The 22,684-nt window shown below is 40.8% G+C and overlaps 1 long non-coding RNA gene across 2 annotated transcripts in view; it reads right to left on the bottom strand.

The window, feature by feature from the left end:
* Positions 1 to 21,265, bottom strand: part of LOC120404650 — a 132,144-nt gene extending 110,879 nt beyond the window's left edge. For both annotated transcript variants that reach the window (XR_005598098.1, XR_005598097.1), the window contains exon 1: positions 21,177 to 21,265. This is a non-coding gene — a long non-coding RNA (uncharacterized LOC120404650). The remainder of the gene's footprint in view (positions 1 to 21,176) is intronic.
* Positions 21,266 to 22,684: the final 1,419 nt, after the last annotated feature.

Below are 22,684 nucleotides of genomic sequence, written 5' to 3'. Positions count from 1 at the left end.
TGAAGATAAAACCACTTTCTTGCCTCTCTGTAACACACTCTCCCATGAAAAGCCCTATGCAGGTGTCCCACTCTTTACATAAAGATGTCTTTTCTTTGGATTTATTTAGCTTTGTGTAGTACCCTTTGCACCGTCTCATCTCCTCTGGTGCAAAATTCATGGCACAGTGAAACACTGGACCACATGGCTTCAGTGGTGTTCCATCTAGCAGTGGTATTGCCCATTAAGTTCTAGACAGTCTATTGTATGTTAGTTGGAGCTTCACAGCAAATAGCATTTTGAAACGTGCTAACGCATTTTGAGAGACATCCATCTGCAAATCAATCAAGCAAAAACAAAAAGGAAAAGTTGGAAAATGGAATAGAATTACTCTCCATGTGTGGAATCCATCCTTTTGGATAGCAATTTTTAAAGTGTTTGGCAGATTGAAACAATGTATTTCTACCTAGTTTCTGGCAGGACTAACCAGTCACAGGTGGAGTTTTCATAACCCTGTCAACTTTTCCATTTATGGCTGGATGCCTGCTTAAAAGTTTAAACACCTGCTAGCCAACTAGAATTGGGCATTCAAAGATAACTTGTATGATAAGAAATAAAAATTCAGTGCAGCTAATTGTGATTTTCTCCAGTTCACTCTAATGAGTTATTACTTTGCTAAGCACCAGTCTCATTGTCTCATTGTCATGGTGCAAAAATTAGCACCCCAGCCAGATGTGCGAAGTGGCTGAAAGAGCTGACAGCTGAACATCCTCATGCCCAGCAATTAAAGGCCAGATTGTGATTTTAAGAGTTTTGACCTTGAGAAGGTGCAGCACTATCCTCCTCCTGACCTCCCTAGCTAAGGGTGTGTGTGCGCGCACATGTGCACTGCATCTCCTCCCTGCCACCTCTGGATGCACAGAGGGAGCAGTCTCTATGCTCCCTTGAGTCCTGCAATTGTGTGTGGCCCTTATGAGCCCTCTGCAATGGGCACATGAATTCAGACACCAGCTGGTCCTACACCTCAACAGTTCCCAACACTTTCACATTTTCAGATGTTTTTGATCTCTGCCTCTCTGCCAGGCCCATGACCATTGTACCTAGGCTAGCTGGGAGAAACACAAGTGCTTCAGTGGCTCCTGAGTCAGTTATATAGTGTTTTCTTTATTCAATTCAATTTGTGGTAAAATTATTCTTCCTTTTTCTAATGCAGTGTTTAAGGGAAGCATCAATTTGTCCCTATTCTACCCTCCTGAACAATGACAAGTCCCAGAAAGATGGTTCAGTCTACTCGTACTTTTGTTATATAGTTAATAAGGGTGCCAAATAATATGGATCTGAGTCAGATGGCACTGATCATTCTAGATGATTTTAAACATAAGGATGAACTGAAAAATCCGATTCATTCAGACATCACAGAGTGCTGCCAAATTATCCATTTGGTACATGAAAGTATATACCTGGGGCCAGATTCCCATCCAGTGGCAAAAGCAACTGCAGACCCCTGGCACCAAAGAGTCTGTCTAGAGAACCTATGACATCCACTACATCTGGAGCCCAGAGCAGCTAGCACACCCCATATAATGGGTGGTCTTAAAACAGAGGGTGCTGGGCTAGGACACACAGGACGGAAGCTCAAGACAAGAGCAAGTTTTTCACCTGTGCCTAATGAAGTGAGAGTAACCAATGTTTTGGATGCAAACGGCACTACAGTTACCCAGATGCTTCTATAGCAAAGTGTTCCTGGCTAGCTGAATGTCTGGGAGTCTGAAGGGTATTTCAGGGACTCCAATGGGTGCTGCGTATTTCTTTTATCATCTCCCAAACTGAGCTCCATGTTCCACGTACCCCTATTATTAGCATCATCATAAATGTAATGCTTTCCATGGGACTCAGGAGCTCTGAGATGTGTTGTTACTCCTGCTGTAACTGTCTGTTTGTGAAGTCACCATGTGGACTAACACTTCCTCACCCACACTTACAGTTCCACAGAGACAGAGATCCCTACACTGAACTTTATTGGAGATACATTTCACAACACAGGAAGCAGAAATAGCCTCATGAAACCTGGAAACGTTGGGAAGCATAATGAAACCTGGAAATATGTGCCTATGGCCCAGATTCTACATTTAAATGGATTAACCAAACCAGGAATGAGCTGTTTTTGCATTCTCCACCTCCTCCCCTTTCTTTTGTTATTTCCTTTCCCCATTTGTTCTCTATTTCTCAGACTAGCTACTCTTTTCTCTCTGGCACCAATTACACCCCCCCTCCCTTATTTTTATATTATAGAGATTGGTGTCCCATTTGCATTAGGTACTATGCAAACAAATAGCAAGAGACAGCCCCTGTCCAGAAGACCTTATAGTCTATACAGACAACAGAGGAGTAAAGAGACTTATCCAACATCACACAGAGAGTCAGTAGCAGAACCAAGCACAGAACTCAGGTCTTATGGAGCCCGGTCCAGTGCCTTAGCCATTTGACCACACACACTTCTTCTTTATTGGGCACTGATGACTGCAATATACTACTGTCTCTGGGACACATGACCACCTTCCCTGCTCCACTGTTCAAAATGTGGTTCCAAATAGGAACCCCTGCAAGTGTGCAATGTGCCTGTACTATCCTCCCTTGTTTCTGTCTGGCATTACCTTCCAGAGGTACTCCAGTAACCTTCTCTCACTTGCTGTGTAATGTGGTACATCGGACAGACGGGGTTTCCCTGGAGCTGAATGATGGAGAGCTGCAGATGGATTGAAAAGGACTGGAATATAGTAAAAAAATAATCTAATGGAATTATGCGAGATAATGATAACCAAATCCCATCTCTCAGGGCAAAATCTGATCTTTGCATTGGTCAAGAAGCCTTTTCCCAGCATATACAGCTTTGAACTATTGGTAAGACGTATTACCACTGGTTTTCACCTTCCTTTGACACAATCCGATATTGCCACTGACAAAAGCAACTGCTGTACCTGATGGCTAATGGTGTAATCTGGCAATGCAGTGCCAATAGTCTCAAAATAAACATATTACATACCTAACTATTCAGATATTTTTATTCTTTTACCACTGTTCTGTGCACAGTACTATAATTGGTAATGGCAAGGAAATATTAAATGTATGATTATTTCAAGATCCTTTTTCTCAAATAAACCTAAGTAGGATATCATCAGATACCTTAGCTTCTTGAGTTCTCAAATGCATATTACAACTTCTGTCTAGGAAATGTTCCCATTTGTTTTGAAACTTGTACTCTAAATCAAATATTATCATCACTTTTAGTCTCATGTCTAGGTCACATACTGTGTTACACTCTTGAGAAGCCAAGGGTTAGATATTACTAGTAAAACCATGTAATATAAGTTCCTAAACTGCAACCAAATCAGGAACAAATCTAAAAATAAGTCACTATGAACATGAGCTGATTATCCCCTGTATCTTAAAAAGTAACGCAAAAAGACACCAAATGGTTGAAAGGAAAACAAAACCACACAGCTCAAGCAATCTGCTAGGCACCATAACCAAAGGGTAAGAATCCTCCTTCAAAATGAGTATTGGATAAATGTAAAAGGAAATATGAATCACTACAGAGATTGTCTACTACATCCAGGGAGAAAAAGTAATATCATTAAACAGTTGGTTTTTAGGAGTACTTTGCAAGTACACTGTCAAGACTGCTAATCCTGAAATTAAATCAAGCAGCTTTTGTTTTGGTTGGTCACATCACATTAAAAACCTTCTCGGCCAGTTTCTGGAATATTCAGTTATAATATTAAGTGCAGGATGATTGTAAATGTCAATAAACACCTTGAGCTCACAAGAATAGAGCTGGAAAGCAGAGAGGAGGTATAGACCCTGACAGAAAAGCATGGCATGCACACATTTGCAATCAAGCCTAGTATTCTGTGTTTGTTCTTGTGGGTTATTTCAGCAGAAAAACTGGGATTGTAACCATTTTGAAGGGTGATATTTTTCTAATCTGGAGGGATTGCTTTTGATTACAATGTTTAGAGGAAGCATGGGAATTAAATTTGTGACCTCTTAACTTTGCCAGTATCCCTTTAAAATGTAGTTTTGTTGCAAGAAAGGACTACGTAAAATGAGCACCTTACTCAACGCATTTGCTTCCTAATCAGAGCTGTCTACTTTAGATTTGGGTTGCGGGGCCGTTACTACTTTTTACTCCCATTAGCACTGCAGAACGCACACTGCTACGAGAGAGGGAGTTGGATCCAATTCTGGCTCTTGCATCACTAACAACATTGTTGACAAAGTTCTATGGGCGGGCTAAATTCTGTCTTTAAATCACCTGGACAAATCATGAGGGCACAACTGGAAGACAATGGGGTTTGCATCAATCTAACTGAGGACAATATTTTTTCTGCATAATTTTTATGACTAGTGATGCTGCACAAGCTGTCCCTGGAAAGGCAAAACAAACCCCTATAAACCTGACTTTAGGTTACACCTGCAGGGCTGTCGATTAGAAAAAAAATCCTTATTACTGTATAGTGGATACATTTGAACTGGAATCAGTGAGACACTATAAACAATGATATTTTTACAGTCACATGCCATACTATCACTGCGCCTTAATATTAAGCTAAACAAAGACACAGCTTTTTCATAAGAAACCACTGAACAGGACACTATAATGATTTTTGTCAATCTAATTTCTTCCCATGCCTGGTATGCAAAGTAAAAGGGAGAGTTTCAGTAAATAGGAAGCAGTCAGCATAACTACAGTAGAATGTCAGAGTTACGAACACCTCGGGAATGGAGGTTGATCGTAACTCTGAAATGTTTATAACTCTGAACAAAACATTATGGGTGCTTCTTTCAAAAGTTTACAACTGAACATTGACGTAGTACAGCTTTGAGACTTTACTATGCAGAAGACAAATGCTGCTTTTAACCATCTAAATTTAAATGAAGCAAACACAGAAACAGTTTCCCTACCCTGTCAAATCTTCTTTTAAACGATCCTTTTATTTTTTTAGTTTACATTTAATGCAGTACAGTACAGTATTTGCTTTTTGCCTTTTTTTTTTTCATTTTTGGTCACTGATTCCTGACTGCATACTTCCGGGTCCAAATGAGGTGTGTGGTTGACCAGTCAGTTCATAACTCTAGTGTTTGTAACTCTGAGGTTCTTCTGTATTGAGAGGAAAGCAGTACACAGACACTTCTATGACCTTCTTCATGGGACAGGGCTCCCCCTAATGGTATGCTATAGAATTTCCTTTACAGGTTTGCGCATTTTCTTTTGGGTGTTCCAGAAAGATGGAAAGGTTGGGAAGTTCCTAATCTTTCTGTAACATCATAAAATAAGATTGTAGCTTTATGCTTCAGCAGTGAGCACTACATTTTCCCCACTCACTGGTGAAAGGGAGAAGGCAGCTTAGAGCAGATGGAGGGATATGGAGATACCAACACTGATTCAAAAGGAACCTCTGGGAAGCAAAGGAAAGTTGTTGGATATATTTTTTAATATATCCAGCAGTCTGGTTTTGATTTTTCTTTTGTTAAAAATTTGGAAAGAAAAAGGGAAACAGCCGGGGATGGTCTTCAAGCATCTTGGGGTGTGGATCTCACTGGACCCTGGAAAAGCCTTTGCAGGGTTGATATTTCAGATGCGTTTATTTCATTAATAAGCCACATGGTGGTAGCAGAGCTTGGGGACATATATGATGCATGTGTTTCTCTCTGTACTCTATAAGTCTGGATACTGTGACTTATCCTCTCCATAGTTAAGATCACAAATGGCTTCCATTATAAAGCTCCATTTTAGCCCTTCTTCCCATAGATTTGGCTTGGAAAATTGGTTTGGCCTGAAAATTTCCATATTTAGTCTAAGGGCAAAGAAAAATGTTTCTACAAAGTTTAAAGAAAGTTCATCAAACTAAGCCACGGGTCACAATTTTTTTTTTAAATCACTCAAATGTGAAATGAAGACTTTAGTTGGTTTCTACCTCTGCTGGCAGACAGCAGGAAATGTCCACTCCCAAGGGGAGGAAAGCCTCTTTTCTCTTCCTCTCCCCTACCCTCACAGGCACTGAAAGATTCACCCCCAAGGCCCAGCACTCTCTCCCCATCCCTCATCCCCTGGAGATATAGCCCTTCCTTATCACTGACTCTGAGGCACTGGGCTTCACTCTGGCCATTCACAGCTTTGTCTCAAGGGGCTCCCCTCAAAGGCAGCAGAGTGTAGCTACTGCTTTACTTCTCCACTGCTGCAATCTGCAACCACCACCAAGGGGCACATAGTGTTCTAATTTTCAGCTCCTTGCAGCAGTATCACCCCTACATCATTACCCTCAGCACTGAGGAGGAGGAGGAGCTGGTGGCAGTATAATTGTTCACGTTCTCCTGTGCATGGGGGAACAGGCAGGATTTTCACACCTGTCAGAGCTTCATCTGGTATCATCCTCTACCATGGCAATAGCACTTATTTGATCCCAGTGTGGGGAAGGGAGAAGCCATCAGGAACAAGAAAAAAGGATGGAGAATCCTGGTGCTTATTACTTGTTTTCAAATGGTACCTGTAGAAGTCACAAGTGTCAGAATTATCCATCCTTAGGATCAAGCCCTCTCCCCTCCCCTCCCCTCCCCCCCAAAAAAACATTTATAACATTATTTTCTCTATTTCTAAATCCAAACAGTTCACCTAAAATGTGTTTGTGGCACAGGCATTGTTTATATATAAAACAGCTCCACCAGCAAATGATCTGACTGCCAGAAAAAAAATAGTGTTGAAAGAGTTAAAGAGTTTATTGTGCTCCTACACATTTTAAGAGATCATCTTTCAACAATGGCAGTAAAATCAGCATGTAGCCTTAATTTTCTATGGTTGAACCTTGAATGTGAATCATTATATTACAATGTAGTTATTGATTTCAACAGGAAGAGGATTAAGCCCAGAAAATCAGGTTAGGAACCTGAAACTGGACTGAGGAAAATGGAATTTTTCTGGTGCTAAAAACCTTTTAGGTTATGCAAAATACATTAAAATTTTAGACACAACATTTCACCATTTAGAAAATATTCTTAGTATCTCAGAAAATAGCAGTCGAGACAAGATAGAGGAACTGAAGAATCTGACTTATATCTAGTCCTTTCTGAGTCAAAAATTGTATCATATTATATACACAGTACATAGTTATACTGTCTATCTATACACACATATATAGTGGCTGCCATTCAAAAGTCCTTATTTGTCAACAGTTATCACTCAATGTTCTTAGAAGTACCACTTTTCTCCCTGGTCTTACAATAGGAAATAACTGTGATTGAGTGCTACCTGGTGGGCAAATGTTGACTTTTTCATGGCAATCATTGTAGATAGTAATTATATGTAAAAAGTTATAACCAGTTGAAAACAGGGTCTTCTAATGGAAATCTGAGGCAAACTTAACTATAGGTGTTGGTATCTACTCTGCCTGTCATAGGAGGATATCATATGGCAACGAGTTGAGTGTACACATATAGGTCCTACCTTCATCTACTGTATCAGTTCTAATTATTCTTCATTCATTATTACAGATAGAGCTGGTAGAACCACCTATAGTTAAGGTTGCTTGACACTTTCCACTATATGTAGAGTTGAATGAATCACTTTTTTGTTGTTTGCTGACGGAACAGAAATAAATGTAAAAATATTCAGGACTTTTTATTTTTTCAGCAAACCAAGAAAGTTAAAAAAAATAATTTTGCCTTGACCAAAACATTTTGTTCTACCCTAAATGAATCATTTCATTTAGCTTCTGGATTTTTTTTTTAATTTTAAATGAAACTGAAGTAAATTTCAATATGAAAAGTCATTTCTAATTGAAGTGTTTGAATATTTTCCTGAACTTGTTGGGTTCCCCACCCCAGCTGAAAAAAATTGGCTAAAGTTCAGCTGAAAAACACTTAATCCAGTTTTAATTAAAAGACCCTGTTTTCAGTGACTTATAACTGTGGCCAAACTTGGGCTGAAGTTGTCCGGGCTGGGTGTCTGCCTCACTCTGGCAATCTAAATGTTTCTGCTTGTTGAAAGTTTCAGCTAACACGGTTCAGCTGTTTCTGAGAATATGATTAAGAAAAATGCATTATTTTGCCCATGTTAGAAAAAATTCTCACAACCATTTCACTGAGAAGCTCTAGTGCCTCAGTGCTTTGGATCAGGGATGTGGCTTGTGCTGTTCCCTGTAAAAATTCACCCAATTTTGGCCAAGTTATAGATCTCTGAAAAATCTCAGCTTGCACATGCTCTGTCCCGCTCAGCTCCTACATGCCAAGTGGACTGCACATGATCTATTCCTACAGAGCAACTGAGCATACTCCAGCCGAGAGCTACAAGGACTGGGATTTTTCTTGCAATTGCTCCGCCCAGCTTTTAGGAGCCACTGTGGTGCCAGGCACCTGAACAAAGAGGCTGTCTCTCCTGTACTCTCAATGCTCATCCTGCTGGCACCCAGGCAGCACGAAGGAGAAGGAACCACTTGATCTGAATGCAGTAGGAGTGAGAAATGAGAGGAGTGGGTGTGGACTGCAGGAGCCAGAGGGTGAGGAGGTTGGATAAGGAGCAGCAGGGAGAGAGCAAGAGCCCCGGAAGAGAGAGAGTTGGGTAGGAGAAGAAAGGGAGAGTAGCAGGGTGACTAGATATCCCATTTTTTTTCTCTCTTTTTTTTTTGCTCCACCGGCAACCCCCCACCCCCCATTGTGTCCCGATATTTTCTTCCTCTCATCTGGTCACCCTAAGGGCAGGGCCGGATTATGACATTCTGAGGCCCTCAGCTATGTCAAGTGTAAGAGGCCCCATACCATAAAAAAAAATTATTATTTTCACAGAAAGGACATTGAATATATAACACGAACACTTTATATTTGCATATATACAAAGGTGAAGTTGTAAAAATAGAATAATCTAACTAAAGCATGTCTTGCAATATGCCTGTTTGCACAATAATATAGTTTCAAACTAACATATTTTCATCTATAATTTCTAAATTAGTAGATATGAAAACTTTATATCTACAGCAGTTACAGTTACACAGACCAGCTTACTTGATGGCAGCAGTACAACCTGCAGTATGTCTGTTTGCACATCACATTAATTTTCACACTGACATTTAAAACATTTTCTTCCATGATTTTTGGAGAGCAAAGTCATTGATGACTTGCAGCATTTTCGAGGCAGACATCTCTCTTCACATTCGCTTCTCTAGCCTCTGTCTTCCCCAGGACCACCAATTAATCTCAAGTAAACACCTCAGACACACAGAGTATCAACAAGCTATATGTGTGAAAGAGGAAGAAAGAGTTTACCAGAAAAAAAGCCTGGTAATCTCTAGACAGGCATTGAGAAAGTGAGAAAAACTAGCCTATATTCAAGCAAATATAATGAATATTCTAGGCTTTAATAACCTATAAATCATATATACACATAGTTTGAAATGACTTGCTCACCAAGTACTCAGAATATTTTGATATATGTGTATATCTTCCTTCACTTCTCTCAAACCCTCTATTTATCCTTTCATCAGCACACTCTGATATTTACTGTGAAGGTTCCCAAAACTGACAAAGGGAAGCCAACACAAATTTATCCTCCTCAAGATCCACTCGACCCAAATCCATAAGACAGTCACCTGCAAACTCAATCATGGATAGCACATGAAGCAGAAAGTGGTGTGTGCACTAAAATACACAACCGTATATATGTACAGATCAAAGGAAGAAAGAACACACTAACACTTAAAAAGAAGAAAAAACAGGAGTGAAGGCACTATATGACTGAGCGTGCTGGACCTTAAACAAAAGATGGCAGCCTTCTGGCTATTACCCGCCAAGGGAGATGCTATACATGATGTCACTCCTAGGACGAGTCCAATTCCTGTATGAGCTTGGCAGGATTGCTTCATGACACCACCATCTCTGACCTCATATTTTTTCCAATGTTATCAGCAGTGAGATTATTTATTTATTTGAATAGGTTATGAAGGCACACTCAGAATTTTACCAGTAGTAGCTGGCCAACAAAATGCTGCCTTAAGAGACCGATAGCAGACTTACTCGTAGAAACACTAATTGTACAAGTGCAATTATTGTTTTTTTCTCAGCCCCGGCCTCCTGCCCGTCAATAATGAACAATTAGTGAAGGGTAAGGGTATTTGTGTAGCCAGATGTGTATATTTTTGTCAAATTTGAATGAAAATGTCTATATTTAGAGGGAATCTTCTTTTCTCCATCTCTCCTTTATTTATCAACCAATTTTGATAAAATTTGAAATGGAGTCACCTTTTCCTTTTTTAGAGGCCCCTCATATTGCAAGGCCCTAAGCTGTAGTTTAGTTATCACATGCCTTAATCCAGCCCTGGAGCCAGGGCATGGGGGTTTGTAGCTATGCTCAGAGTGGGAGATGGCAGCAGATTGGATGTAGATAGGTGCAATGTGGGAAGGAGCAGAAACCATGGTGGAGGATGGTGGACAGAAGCAGAGAGAAGGGGATTGAATTGGACCAGAAGGCAAGTTTGGCAGGAGCTGGGATGAGGGGGTGGATAGGAGTAGAAGAGAAACAAAAGCCAGTGAGGGGCAGATCGGAGCAGAGGAGGAGAGAGACAGGACGGGGTCATAGGGGAAGAACAGCCTTTAACTACTAGAGCACACCCACCTCAAAAACCTGGAATTGAACCCAGGAGTCCTGAGTCTCTACATTCCTCTCCTGTCTGCAAATAGCAGTGATAGCAATTGGCAAAGTGTGTCTCTGATCACTATGTTGATTCACATAGAAGATAAGAACATCCGTTAACTCTGCTGTGGATCTAAAGGTCAAAACCCTGCTGATGATCCAATTTGGGGGTCAAGATGGTTCCATGTGATGGAATTAGTTTTCACAAAAAAAAAATTAAAAAAAAACTTCTTAGGAAGTTATATCTGAAAAACTACTAAGAGAATGTTAAGGTTGCAAATTCAAGCACTCAAAAATTAGTAAGCGCCAGACATAAGGTTGCCTGGTGCAACCTTAATTTGGCCCCTTTGTGCATATGTACTATGATACAGTTCTTTCCTAGAAACCCAGCCTCTTGTAGAGAATCAATATCTCCTTGTATCCTCTTCCTCCACTGTCAGTTTGCTGGGTTTGGATGGTATGCATTAGTCAAGACCTGGGGGCCACACACTGAGGGGGCAACTTGCTTGACTTTGCAACTTTAATTTTCTTTTAGCAGCTTTTAAAATGTAATTGTTTATATTGCAGTAGCTCCCAGAGGCCCCAGTAAGGATTGTAGCCCCATTACATTTTGTGTTTTGTAAACACTTAATTAAAAAGCAAGTCTAATCCTGAAGAGCTTACAGCCTAGGCCTTTGAAAGACAAGGTGCTACTGTGGTGTGTAATAAGCAAGAGGAACAAAGAAGGAGAAAAGTAACAGTAAAAAGAATGCAATTACAAAAGCTAACAATGTGCATGACTTGATTGTTCCAAAACACGTACGTACACACACACTTCAATAACCACTATTTTTGTATTTGTGTGTGTGTTTGAGAGAGAGAACCACTGCTTGCTTCTGTTTTTGTTTTGTATTTTAAATCTCTGCTGTGTGTGCGCGTATATAATTTCTTTTGGAATCTCCGTTGGCTGGCTATGATGATGTTGGACATGGTTACATGAACCTGTGACTTAAAACAAAGATCTGTAAGCTGGCTCTGGTGCTGGATATGCACCTGGCACCACTTCCCAATCTGTCCCCAGGCACCTCTCGCTCAAGTAATTAAGGTAGGATTTTGACCTAATTCCACATATTAGATGCACATCTTAAATGTTCTTGATGAGGATTTTCTTAAAAGGGAGAACAGCAGTATCTTATTTTAAATAATATGTTGTAAACATCTTCAATTATTTTGAACTTCAAATGACATTAGTAAAAATAGACTGGGTGAGCAATGAGTGAGTCACGTACTTGGTAAACATGTAACTCATCTAGGTTTCTAGCCTACTGCAGCTATCAAGATCTTAAGTTAACTGTATCGGAGAAGAGGAGAGGGAATTCACAAAACTGTAACAAGAGACCAGGGTCTTTGGTGACATGGGCAAAAATAGCGTTGCTGACAAAACGATCTGGCTTTTATTTGATTTGAAGAAGACTTTAGATAAATGGAGGTTGATTTCACAACTGAACACACCACCACTTGAAGGAATAGCCACTGCATCTGTTTAATCATTTAAAGTCTTGTTGGATGCTTCCATTTTACTGGCAAGTGTAACGGTCCCAAATGTAGGATTTGCCATACATTACTGTTGTTTTTCTTATGACTTGTGTTATGCTATCACCTCCAAAACTCAGCTAATATCAGGATCCCACGGTGGCAGGTGCTGTGCACATGCATAAAAACAGTCCTTGCCTCAAAGAGCTTGCAAGCTAAACAGACAGAGGATGGAGGAAAGGCAGTATCACCCTTCAGTTTTATAGATGAAGAGCTAAGGTAAAAAGAGATTAAATGATTTGCCCAAAGTCATGTGGAATTTATCCCAGATCTTTTGAATCTCCATCCAGTGCCTTTACCGCAACACGTCTCCTCTCATTCTAACAAATCCAGTATTTACAGCCATCTCTGATAATGAAGATAATTCCCCCACCCCCCTTCTGACCACCATCTCTAGTCAAACTAAAGGCCAAATTATAGTTCCCCTGTGCAGGAGATGTAGGTTATTTCTACACATCAGCTAGACACCCACAGCTGGCCTCTGCTCATAGGACTGTTTCATTGCTGTGTAGACTCCAGAACCTGCCCACCTCATAGGGTCCTGGAGCCCAGGCTGTAGCCCAAACCTGGAAGTCTATGAAACAGCCCCACAGCCCCAGCCTGAGTCAGCTGGTATGGACCAGCCACAGGTGACTAGTTGCTGTGTAGACATACACTTAGGGAGCAGGTAGAGGCCTTTGCTCCAGTGCATCTGTGGAAGAGGCAGCCATTATATGGCGGCTTAAAATTCAGAGGCCTAATGTTCAGCTCAAAGGTAGGAATAACTGCCATTGAAGTTAATGGGAGTCACTTGTACCAGGCAGACAGATAATCAGGTTCCTAAATGGCCAGGAAGGAGGTGGGATAGCACCATCTGCTGTAAGCATCTTACCTGTATTCTATTTCACTGAACTCCCTTTTCTTGATTTTGCAGCTCAAACCTCTAGTGAAATAATTATGGTGGCAATGAGTTCCTTGTGGAGCTCTTGATCTATTTGGACAAGGATTCTAGTCTGAAGAGAAAAGCTGACACTAAACTCTTCCCTTGGGCTGCAATCCCTCACCAGCTGATCACTAACCTAACAAGAATTTTAATATTTTTTGAAATTCTATTTACTATATAGAGATGGACCCAAAACAACTCCCTGGAGTTGGGCACAGATTTGGGCACAAGGGGACATTTGCAGAAATCTGAACTGTCTTTACAACAGCCAACGCACCTCAGCTCCTCCCAGACCTAGACACCAGCCTCACCCAGGTATACCCTTTCCAAAGGTCACCAGGCTCCAGCAGAAACATCCCCCTCCCAACCACGTGGGTAGCAACTCTCAGGGGCAGAGGCATCCTCAGAAACACCACAGACTCTCTGGCATTCACCAGACACAGTGGTAAAGCAGGATGAGGCTCAGTCTGGATACCCCTGATCCTGAGATACAGACACCAGCAGAGAGCCTTTCTCTGAGGGCATGTCCATCTGCTCTGGCCTCTGGGCATTTTCCCTCTCCTCCACCCCTACCCCCACCCCCCCAGGCCCATGGCCATAAAAAAAAGTACCTCAGGATGCCATTGATGACAAAAAATTCTTCCCTCTATAACTTCATCCATGAACATTCTTCTCCCTCTGCTGATTGCCTTCCCCCCAACCCCCTTTCTCATCTCACCTTCCAACTCAAGTCCTTCACCTGTCAGCCTGAATCCCTCTGCTTTCTCTGCACCCCACCTTCCTCCTCCTCCTCCTCTCTCTACCTGCACACCTCTCTACCCTTTCTTCCTCGTTACCTTTTATCCTACCCTCTGCTAACTCATCCCCTTTTGTCATTCCCTCCAGATGTTCCTATTACTGCTGCCAGGACTTTGCCTTTTTACACAACCCTTTCACACCCCACCCTTCACCTGTTTTTGGTAAGCTCTTCTGGGCAGGGTGTCTTCCTAAACGTCTGTATCGCACTTTTGGGCATTACTATTCTAAATAAATAGTAATAGATAAATCCAGTTAAGAGCTAGAATTTTCTCCCCTTTCTTACATTGTGCAGGTCCTTGTTCAATGAACACTTCATCAATGGGTCTATTAATCAGTAGGACTATTCACGGAGTAACATGCAACTGAACATGAGAAAGGGTAGCAGAATGTTGCCTTTAACAAGGAACTACTATAGAATTCTTGGTTTTCTTTCAACATTTGATTCCAAGGCAATTGGTAGGATCTTGGATTCAAAGTTTTAGGCAGCTTCCATTTTGTGCGTGTGTGAAATTTTTCTGTACTAGGTCTAGCTTTAGCCCCCAGCATTCATGAGCAGCTAATATAATTTAGAAAGAAAAAAAGGATAGGATAAAAAATACTACTTGGTGAGATTTCAGATAGATACAAGACTCAGCTAATCTGCAATGTCCTCCCAGAAATAATAATGATTAACCACATCATATAATGCAAATATTTCAGGCAGTTATTAAAATAAACTTAACAGAAGAAAAATTTCTGCACAGAGAAAAATATGTTCATATCCAGTAGCAGATTTGATTTATAAAGATTGTAATAATAATTCCTTTGTTTTTAAGTCAAGGAATTTCTGATACTTGACAAAACCCAGAGACCAAGACAAACATTTCAGTTTGATATGTACAGTGTATGAAAAATACAATGGGAGAAATTGCAAAGCCAGAGAAAACATCTTTGTTAGAGCGCTCCAGACTCCCTAGGGCACTGGAAGATTTCTTAACCTCAGAAGAGTTGTTTAACAGTGGACTTGATTGTACATTGGGCCAGATGGCATTTTTTCCCTTCTACTTGTTCATAGCAAACATCATCCCAAGAGGGAAAGTTTCAGGCAAATCAATATTACATAAAAAAGTCCAGCAGAAATTCCACCCTCCCGTCAGTCTGGACAAATGTCTAATTCTATAGGGTTATGAGATGTCACTCACTAACTATTTCCACAATTAAGTGGATTAAATTATTTGATTAAAAACTTATTTCCATTGCCTAGCTAATAATTCCAATAACTGTTTCCCATAGACTATATCAGAGATCACTGACTTTAATTTGTTAAATAACATTATCACAAGCCAGGAAGGTTCTGAGCCCTCAGCCCCATCAAATTGCATAGACATTTGGGAAGAAATCCTGCCCCATTGAAGTCAGTGGTAAAACTCCCTTGTAGAGATTAACAGCAGATTCTGCCAGGCAAAGTTCTAAGGTCTTTCCAAAGATAAACTACAATGAAAATCTTATTTTCTTTGGATTTTGGTTATCATAGTATGACATGGTGTTATTTACCAGGAGCAGGAGGCTGTCAAAAGCCCACCTGCCCCTCTTAAGTGGTGTATCTTTGAAGTGGAGCTGTGTATGGGGACCATTGAAGGAGGCCTGGGAGCCACCTGCATATCATCGATAAGGACACCTCTGTGACAGCTCCAAACAGTGGGGACAAGGAAATTGTGGATCCAGAACAGCCTCCAGGTAAGTGAATTCCACTCCCTCCAGCCCGTGGAGCTCCACTCACAAAGCCCAAACATCTGGGCTTCATGCAGGGAGGGGTGAATTGTGCTCAGAAAGTGTATTCTTAAGCATGAGTAGCAGTGCACTGTCCTTAAATTATATGGCTCCAATTAAATATTAAAGCTAACGGAGGCAACCGTGGAGTTTGCCAATAGTTATTTAATAAAGTGTGAAGTGGAGCATCTGAAAAACATTGCCACATTCTGGAAACATAGTGCCCTTATTTGATATCACCATATAAGCATCAAACTATTTTGTTCTAAAAGCCATGGTAAATTTGTGAATGAAACTGTGCAAGAAGGATTTAATAAGAGATCCACAGCAAGTGTTCAGTGGTCTAGATGTTGCCTGCCACCAGGGTAGCATGAAATCATTTGATAATTACACCATAGCCATGCAGGATTAGTGTACCATAAAAATATAGGGCTGCATTATTTTTATTTATATAACAGATGGATCTAAGAGAGGGATTTTTTTTTAATGAATGCAACTTCATGACAGTGTTGACAGATGATTTAAAAGTGCTACAAGATGGTCAAGCCAAAAACCTAAGAATGTTTCCATTTCCCCTTTTCTTGTGTCAAGGAGAAGAAAGCAGAGAAACAAATGTTGACTTATGATATGAATTCAATCCTGGGGATTGGATGAGGTACAGTATTTGGGGCGCTTTTTGTACACAGATCTGTATGTTTTCTTCTACTTCCTATCTGTCTATCTTAGCTATTACCTAAAATGGCCCCTATTTTCATAACACCTGATTCCCTCATAATCTTTAGTGTGTTTATCTTCACAACACACCAGTGAGTTAGGGAAGTAAAAATACTGAATGCTTCTAGAAGTGCAGTAAATGCTAAAAGTACATTCTGGGAGTAGAACGGCAATATTTCAAGAAATCTCTGTAAAAACACAGAGGCTCAAGGCGTGTGTTAAAGCAAGGAGAGCTTGTATTTTAACAATTACATTATTTTATTCATACGCTATTTAGCTGTCATATTGCAGAAATCAGAGCCTGCTGTTAGCTGCAGTCATCTGTTCTCTTGTGAAGCCAAATAGCCCCAACTTCCAATATGAAGGCTAACCTTTTTGACCCCCTGCAGCCATACTCCACAACAGCTCCTCCACACACAAGCCCCAAATTTCATTTTTAACTGTATCTGAACTTTCTGGACATTCAGGTGCATTCAGCTCTGTCAACATGTTGAGCCACAGGTCTTCATAAACAGGCATTTATCAGGGAAAACAGCACTAATTTACAAACCAGTCTGACTCCATTTTGGTTTATTTCTAGTGACCCCACCCTTTTCTATAGCTGCCCACAGAGCATAGCAACATCTACTGGTTGAACTGCATAACTGCACATAAATATTACTACCAGATCCAGAGTGAGACTCAGGCTTATTACTAAAGATATAGTTTTAGCATTAGTTTCTACATTCAGGAAGTTTTACTGAGGACTGTCTAAAGCTGAAATTCAGAGTTTTCTGAAATCCCAATTCCCACTTGCCCTCTGAAAATGCTGTTTAAGTGATGCCTAAGTAGCATCTAGGACTTGTGCTGGTTCTCCCTCCACGAGGGTGGAAGTGTAAACTGCACACAAAGAGGCACACACATGGCATAGCAAATGCAACAAAATATCTGCACACCTGATAAGCTGACTAGGTAATTTTTTGAGGAAAAATGGATTTTTGAATTATATGAACTTTTTTTGCAACATTTTTGTATTGCTTAATTTTTTTGAGAAATATAACCAACATTTTTTCAGTTTTTCTCTTTCTTTGTTTTAATCTCCTCCACTGTCTCCTTTCTTTTCTCCCTCCAGTGGAAAGAGAAGGGAGAAAAAGGAGACTTCTTTTTTTAATTGAAACAAAATTGAGGGTTTAATAAAAAAATAAAAATCAAAATAATTTAAAGGTAAGAGAAAGGGTTTCTTTCCTTTCCAATATTTTCACAGTAAATACAAAATACTTCTAGCCCTACTATTAAGACTCCCATATTCTCATGAAGATGCCCAGTTCCAGCTACTGTCTCATGGGCTCCCAGGGAAACAAACTGGCAGTAGCCAAGACACACTGTACCCACACACTTTTAGTCTCTATCCTCTCAGTCAGGTTGTTTGAATCTATGCCTGAAGGAATTTTGCTGAGACCATAGTGATTAGAAGTTGTGGGCAGGACATCCTGCCCTCTCACTTGTAGTGAGACTTAGGGTACGTCTACACTACGGGACTATTCCGAATTTGCATAAACCGGTTTTGTAAAACAGATTGTATAAAATCGAGTGCGTGCAGCCACACTAAACACATTAAATCGGTGGTGTGCGTCCACGGTCCGAGGCTAGCATCGACTTCTGGAGCGTTGCACTGTGGGTAGCTATTCCGTAGCTATCCCATAGTTCCCGCAGCCTCCCCCGCCCCTTGGAATTTCCGGGTTGAGATCCCAGTGCCTGATGGGGCAAAAATCATTGTCGTGGGTGGTTCTGGGTAAATGTCGTCAGTCACTCCTTCCGCTGGGAAAGCACTTCTGGGGGTGGGTGGGGGGGTGCGTAAATTGCCGAGCTATGCCCTGACCCACCGCGGACACTGTGTTTGACCCTAGAAGCATTTGGAGCTCAGCCAAGAATGCAAATACTTTTTGGAGACTGCAGGAACTGTGGGATAGCTTGAGTCCTCCAGTCCATGAGCGTCCATTTGATTCTTTGGCTTTCCGTTACATTTGTCACGCAGCAGTGCGCTGAGCCCCTGCTATGGCGTCTGTCTGGAGATTTTTTAAAAATGATTTTGAATTTCGTCTTCTGTAACGGAGCGCTGATAGAACAGATTTGCCTGTCCTTACAGCGTTCACATCCGCATGGTCCATGCAGGAGCTCTTTCTTTATTTAGATTTTTAACTGCATCGCCACATGTGCTGATCTGAGCTCCACGCTAGGCAAACAGGAAATATTCAAAAGTTCGCGGGGCTTTTCCTGTCTACCTGGCCACTGCATCCAAGTTCAGATTGCTGTCCAGAGCGGTCAGTGGTGCACTGTGGGATACCGCCCGGAGGCCAATACCATCGATCTGCGGCCACACTAACCCTAATCCGATATGGTAATTCCGATACTAGCGCTACTCCTCTCGTTAGGGAGGAGTACAGAAACCGGTTTAAAGAGCCCTTTATACCGATATAAAGGGCCTCTCAGTGTGGACGGGTATGGCGTTAAATCGGTTTTACGCTCCTAAAACCGGTTTAAACGCCTAGTGTAGACCAGGCCTTAGGAACATAGACATTATCAGGGCGTGTTGGCAGTTGAGTGTCTCAGACTCCTTCTGGGCAGCAAGAGGGAGGCTTCCAAAGGGCAGAACAAGGATAAGAGATGGCTTCTATGATCCAGCTCTTAGTGAGCTGGGCAAGCCCCTCAGAAGATAGAAGGAGGCTCTGTCTCTAAAACAATCACAAAGCTTAGTAGGTTTATTAATGGAGTTAATGCGATTTTTCTTTGGTTCCTTAAGAGAGCATTTCCCTCCTCTCACTGTGGTATCTGGGCTTCCTTTAGTGGCTGTTGGTGTTTTGATTCCTAGACCAGAAGGAACCATTGTGATCATCTCATCTGACCTCCTGTATACCACGGGCCATGGAACCACCCCTCTGAGAGACTCCATTAGATTGTCAGGGAATAATACTTTTAATATTATAAACCCAAGCTTTTAACTTAGTTTATATTTAATGCTCCAGTTTCACTAGAACTTAAAGGCACCGAGATGTCTAGTAAAAAGATGTCGATTTGTTGATTTTTATAGCATATTTATGACTGAGGCTGCAGTAAGGGAAAAGAGTAAATGATAAATGAATGGAAAATAATAAATGTCATAGATAGGTGAATGGCATCTACCTTTTCTCACAATACCAGATAAGGAGGCATGCAATTAAATGGGAAGGCAGCTAATTTCAGACTGATAAAAGGAACTATAGTTTCACACAACGTGCAATTAGCCTATGGAACTCATTGCCACAAGATGCAATTTAAGTCAAGAGCTTAGCACAATGCAAAAACTGACAGGATGTTTATTCTGAGAGCAAAAATGTGCACAGTAATAATAGTAACAATTTTTAAATAAACAAGAGCTTTGAAAGGGATATAAACCTTCAATGTTCCAGGGTAAAAAGACAGTTTATTCCATAACTGCCCACTGCAGGTTTTCTTGAACTTTTCTCTGAAGCAACTGGCTGGAGCCAGGGTACTGGACTATATGGACCACTAGTCTGATCCAGTATGGCAATTCCTGTGTCCCTTTAATTGGACTAACTAATATCTCATAGATTCTATTAAGGCTAAGGCTAACGGTCATCTATTACATTAATGACTAGCTGGCAAATGATTTACTTTCATGGCTGACTGATAATGTGCTAAATAATTAGCTTTTTAAAAAGTTCTCTCTACTTGTTTCACAATGACTGTTGCAGGTTTTATTTAGCTATGATTCCTGTACTAGTCAGCACATTGGTAACAACATAAACCAAGAAAGCAGGGGCAAAACATGGTTATCAAACTAAACTAAAGTCAGACTTCGGCAACACACACCCATGTCCCACTGAAGTTGATGTTAATTTCAGGGGTGTAAACTGAGGGCAGAATTTGATGTTTGATCATGACATGAAAAATGACCAGAAAAGTAAAGGCCAACATGTTGAGAAGTTTCTATGCTACTGCATGGTCAACTTGAAACACCTTTAAAAGGGCTTGATTTTTAGAGGGCAGGTGCTCAGCTTTTTCTCCCCTTTTGGGCATCCAAAAACTAAAGCACACAAAATCACTAATTGCCTTTCAAGATTTAGACCACAATCTGTATAATGAAGGCCTAAATCCACACATCTTTAAAACCTCTCTAAGCTTACATGCCACAGTGCTTTGACACTAAATTGACCATGGCCATCTCAGATTTTTCCGTTGGAGGAGGATATACATTGGCTAGAGCTGGTTGAGAGCAATTCACTAGGATTATTCAAAAAATGTTGGCTTTTCTTCAAATTCATTGTTTGTGAATAACTATTTTTGTTCTGCAGATAGTTCTAGACACACTGGGACTGGTTTTGACAAGTAATTTAAGTTTTTTCCTGTCATTCATTCAATAATTCTCAAATACATTTTTTCCATTGTTCTCCTCATAGTTACTGAAAACAGACCATGTGATATTAAGTCATATACCTTTTGATCAGGTGCATGGTGTAGTCAAATACTAGAATATAGTCAACTGTTCCATTAACACATAGGGTGTGAGTGTTTAACTAACCCCCACCATAGATTCATTCAACTAGATCATGTATGTGGTAGGCAGTGGGACGTGGGCTGTTAGCCGGAGCAGGAGTCAAGAGCAGGGAATCAGACCAAATGGCAGAGGTAGAAATCAGAGCCAAAGATCAGCACCAGAATCAGAAGTCAAATGCCAGAGCCAAGAGTCAAGCCAGAAAACAGAACTAAAGATCAGAACTGAGTTACCTGGAGTCAGGGAAGACAAAAGCAGGGCTGGGTCAAAGGCTTGGATGGGCTAGATTAAGGCAGAAGTAGAAACTAACACAGCTGCACTCCCATACTCTGGGCAACCAGTACCCTGTTGCTGCTCTTTAGAGCAGGTCTTATGATCCCCTAAGCCAATCAGGTGGTTTAGCCAATCAGGTGGCTCATTTGGGGCCCAGCTGCACTCATTAGACTGCCTGTGGGTTAAGATTGCAAGTAAGCAGGATACCAGGGGGTCCATGCTCTTAACAATAAGTGGTCAAATGTTTTGCAAGGTCCCCAGAACAGCTGTATCTATTACACAGTGAGCCCTCTTGAACAGATGCCAGATAGATTACATCACAGCCAGATCTGAGAGATTTAAAAGATGCCCTGGGTGAATCAGCATACAGGAAAGGCTAAATAACATGCAAAAGAAACAAAATCTCTACAATATACTTCATGAATGGTAGTTACTCAAATCTCCACCCTCTACCTGTGCTATGTCGATGAGTTTTTTAGTCTTGGGCCAATCTACATAAAATGCTACATGAAGATTGACAGTCTGTTAGGTACTGGGCCATTTGGGAGACTATGACTGGGGTTATTTTTAGCTATCACCATCTGAGTAACAGCTGCCATTTTTTTAAAATTATTCATGGTTAGCCACTTGAACAAGGGGGAGGGATGCTGCTGGTGAGGTGAGGGTGGGGAAAGAGTGAATGTTATTTGTATGACTGCATAGAATGCATGCCACAGAGGCTGTCAGGGAGATACAGGATGTTTAACAATGAAAAAGTGTTGACTGGTAATTCATGTTAGCTGGTGGACTCACCAGTACCATAGTTTTTAGATTAGTCAACATGTTAACTCAGCAGATTGCAAAAATGCAGATCAGGAAAGATCTGTCCTCCAAATGCCTGATCCAGAGGATGAGAAGCTAGATGGCACAATTCATCAGATATGAGATATATTTGTTTTTAATAGACCTCTTTGAATTACCAAAATTCATCATGTTCTAGGTTCTAGATGAAAGATCACACATATAATTCCCAGGAATCACTGTCTTCTAAGCACCTAGGATTCACTGAAATAATTCAAATAAGAAAAGAAATATAATGAATGATGAGCAATCAATAACTAATTGAAGAATCAACAATTCTGTATTCAAATAATTCATTAAATGTTTCACTCTTACCTAGAAAACTGGAAGACAATTCAGCAATGAGAGAGCTATTCATTGTACCTCTTAATTCTAAATAAGATAAGAGGACCAAATTCTGTTCTCAGTTACATTGCCATAAACCTAGAACTCCTTTAATAGGAATAGATACAGCTGTGACCAGAATCAGACCCACCGTCTGCAAAACCGGGATGAAATCCTGGCTCTGTTTAACTCTAAAACAAAATTCCCATTGACTTCCATAGGGTCATGATTTCACCCTCAAAGAATATTTTCCATATTAAAGAGGAGTTCTTTGATTGGGCTCAAGAAATCAATGAGAAGGATG

This window comes from Mauremys reevesii, linkage group 4, assembly GCF_016161935.1.
Source record: "Mauremys reevesii isolate NIE-2019 linkage group 4, ASM1616193v1, whole genome shotgun sequence".
Classification (NCBI taxonomy): domain Eukaryota; kingdom Metazoa; phylum Chordata; order Testudines; family Geoemydidae; genus Mauremys; species Mauremys reevesii.
This window is presented reverse-complemented; position numbering and strand designations above follow the sequence as displayed.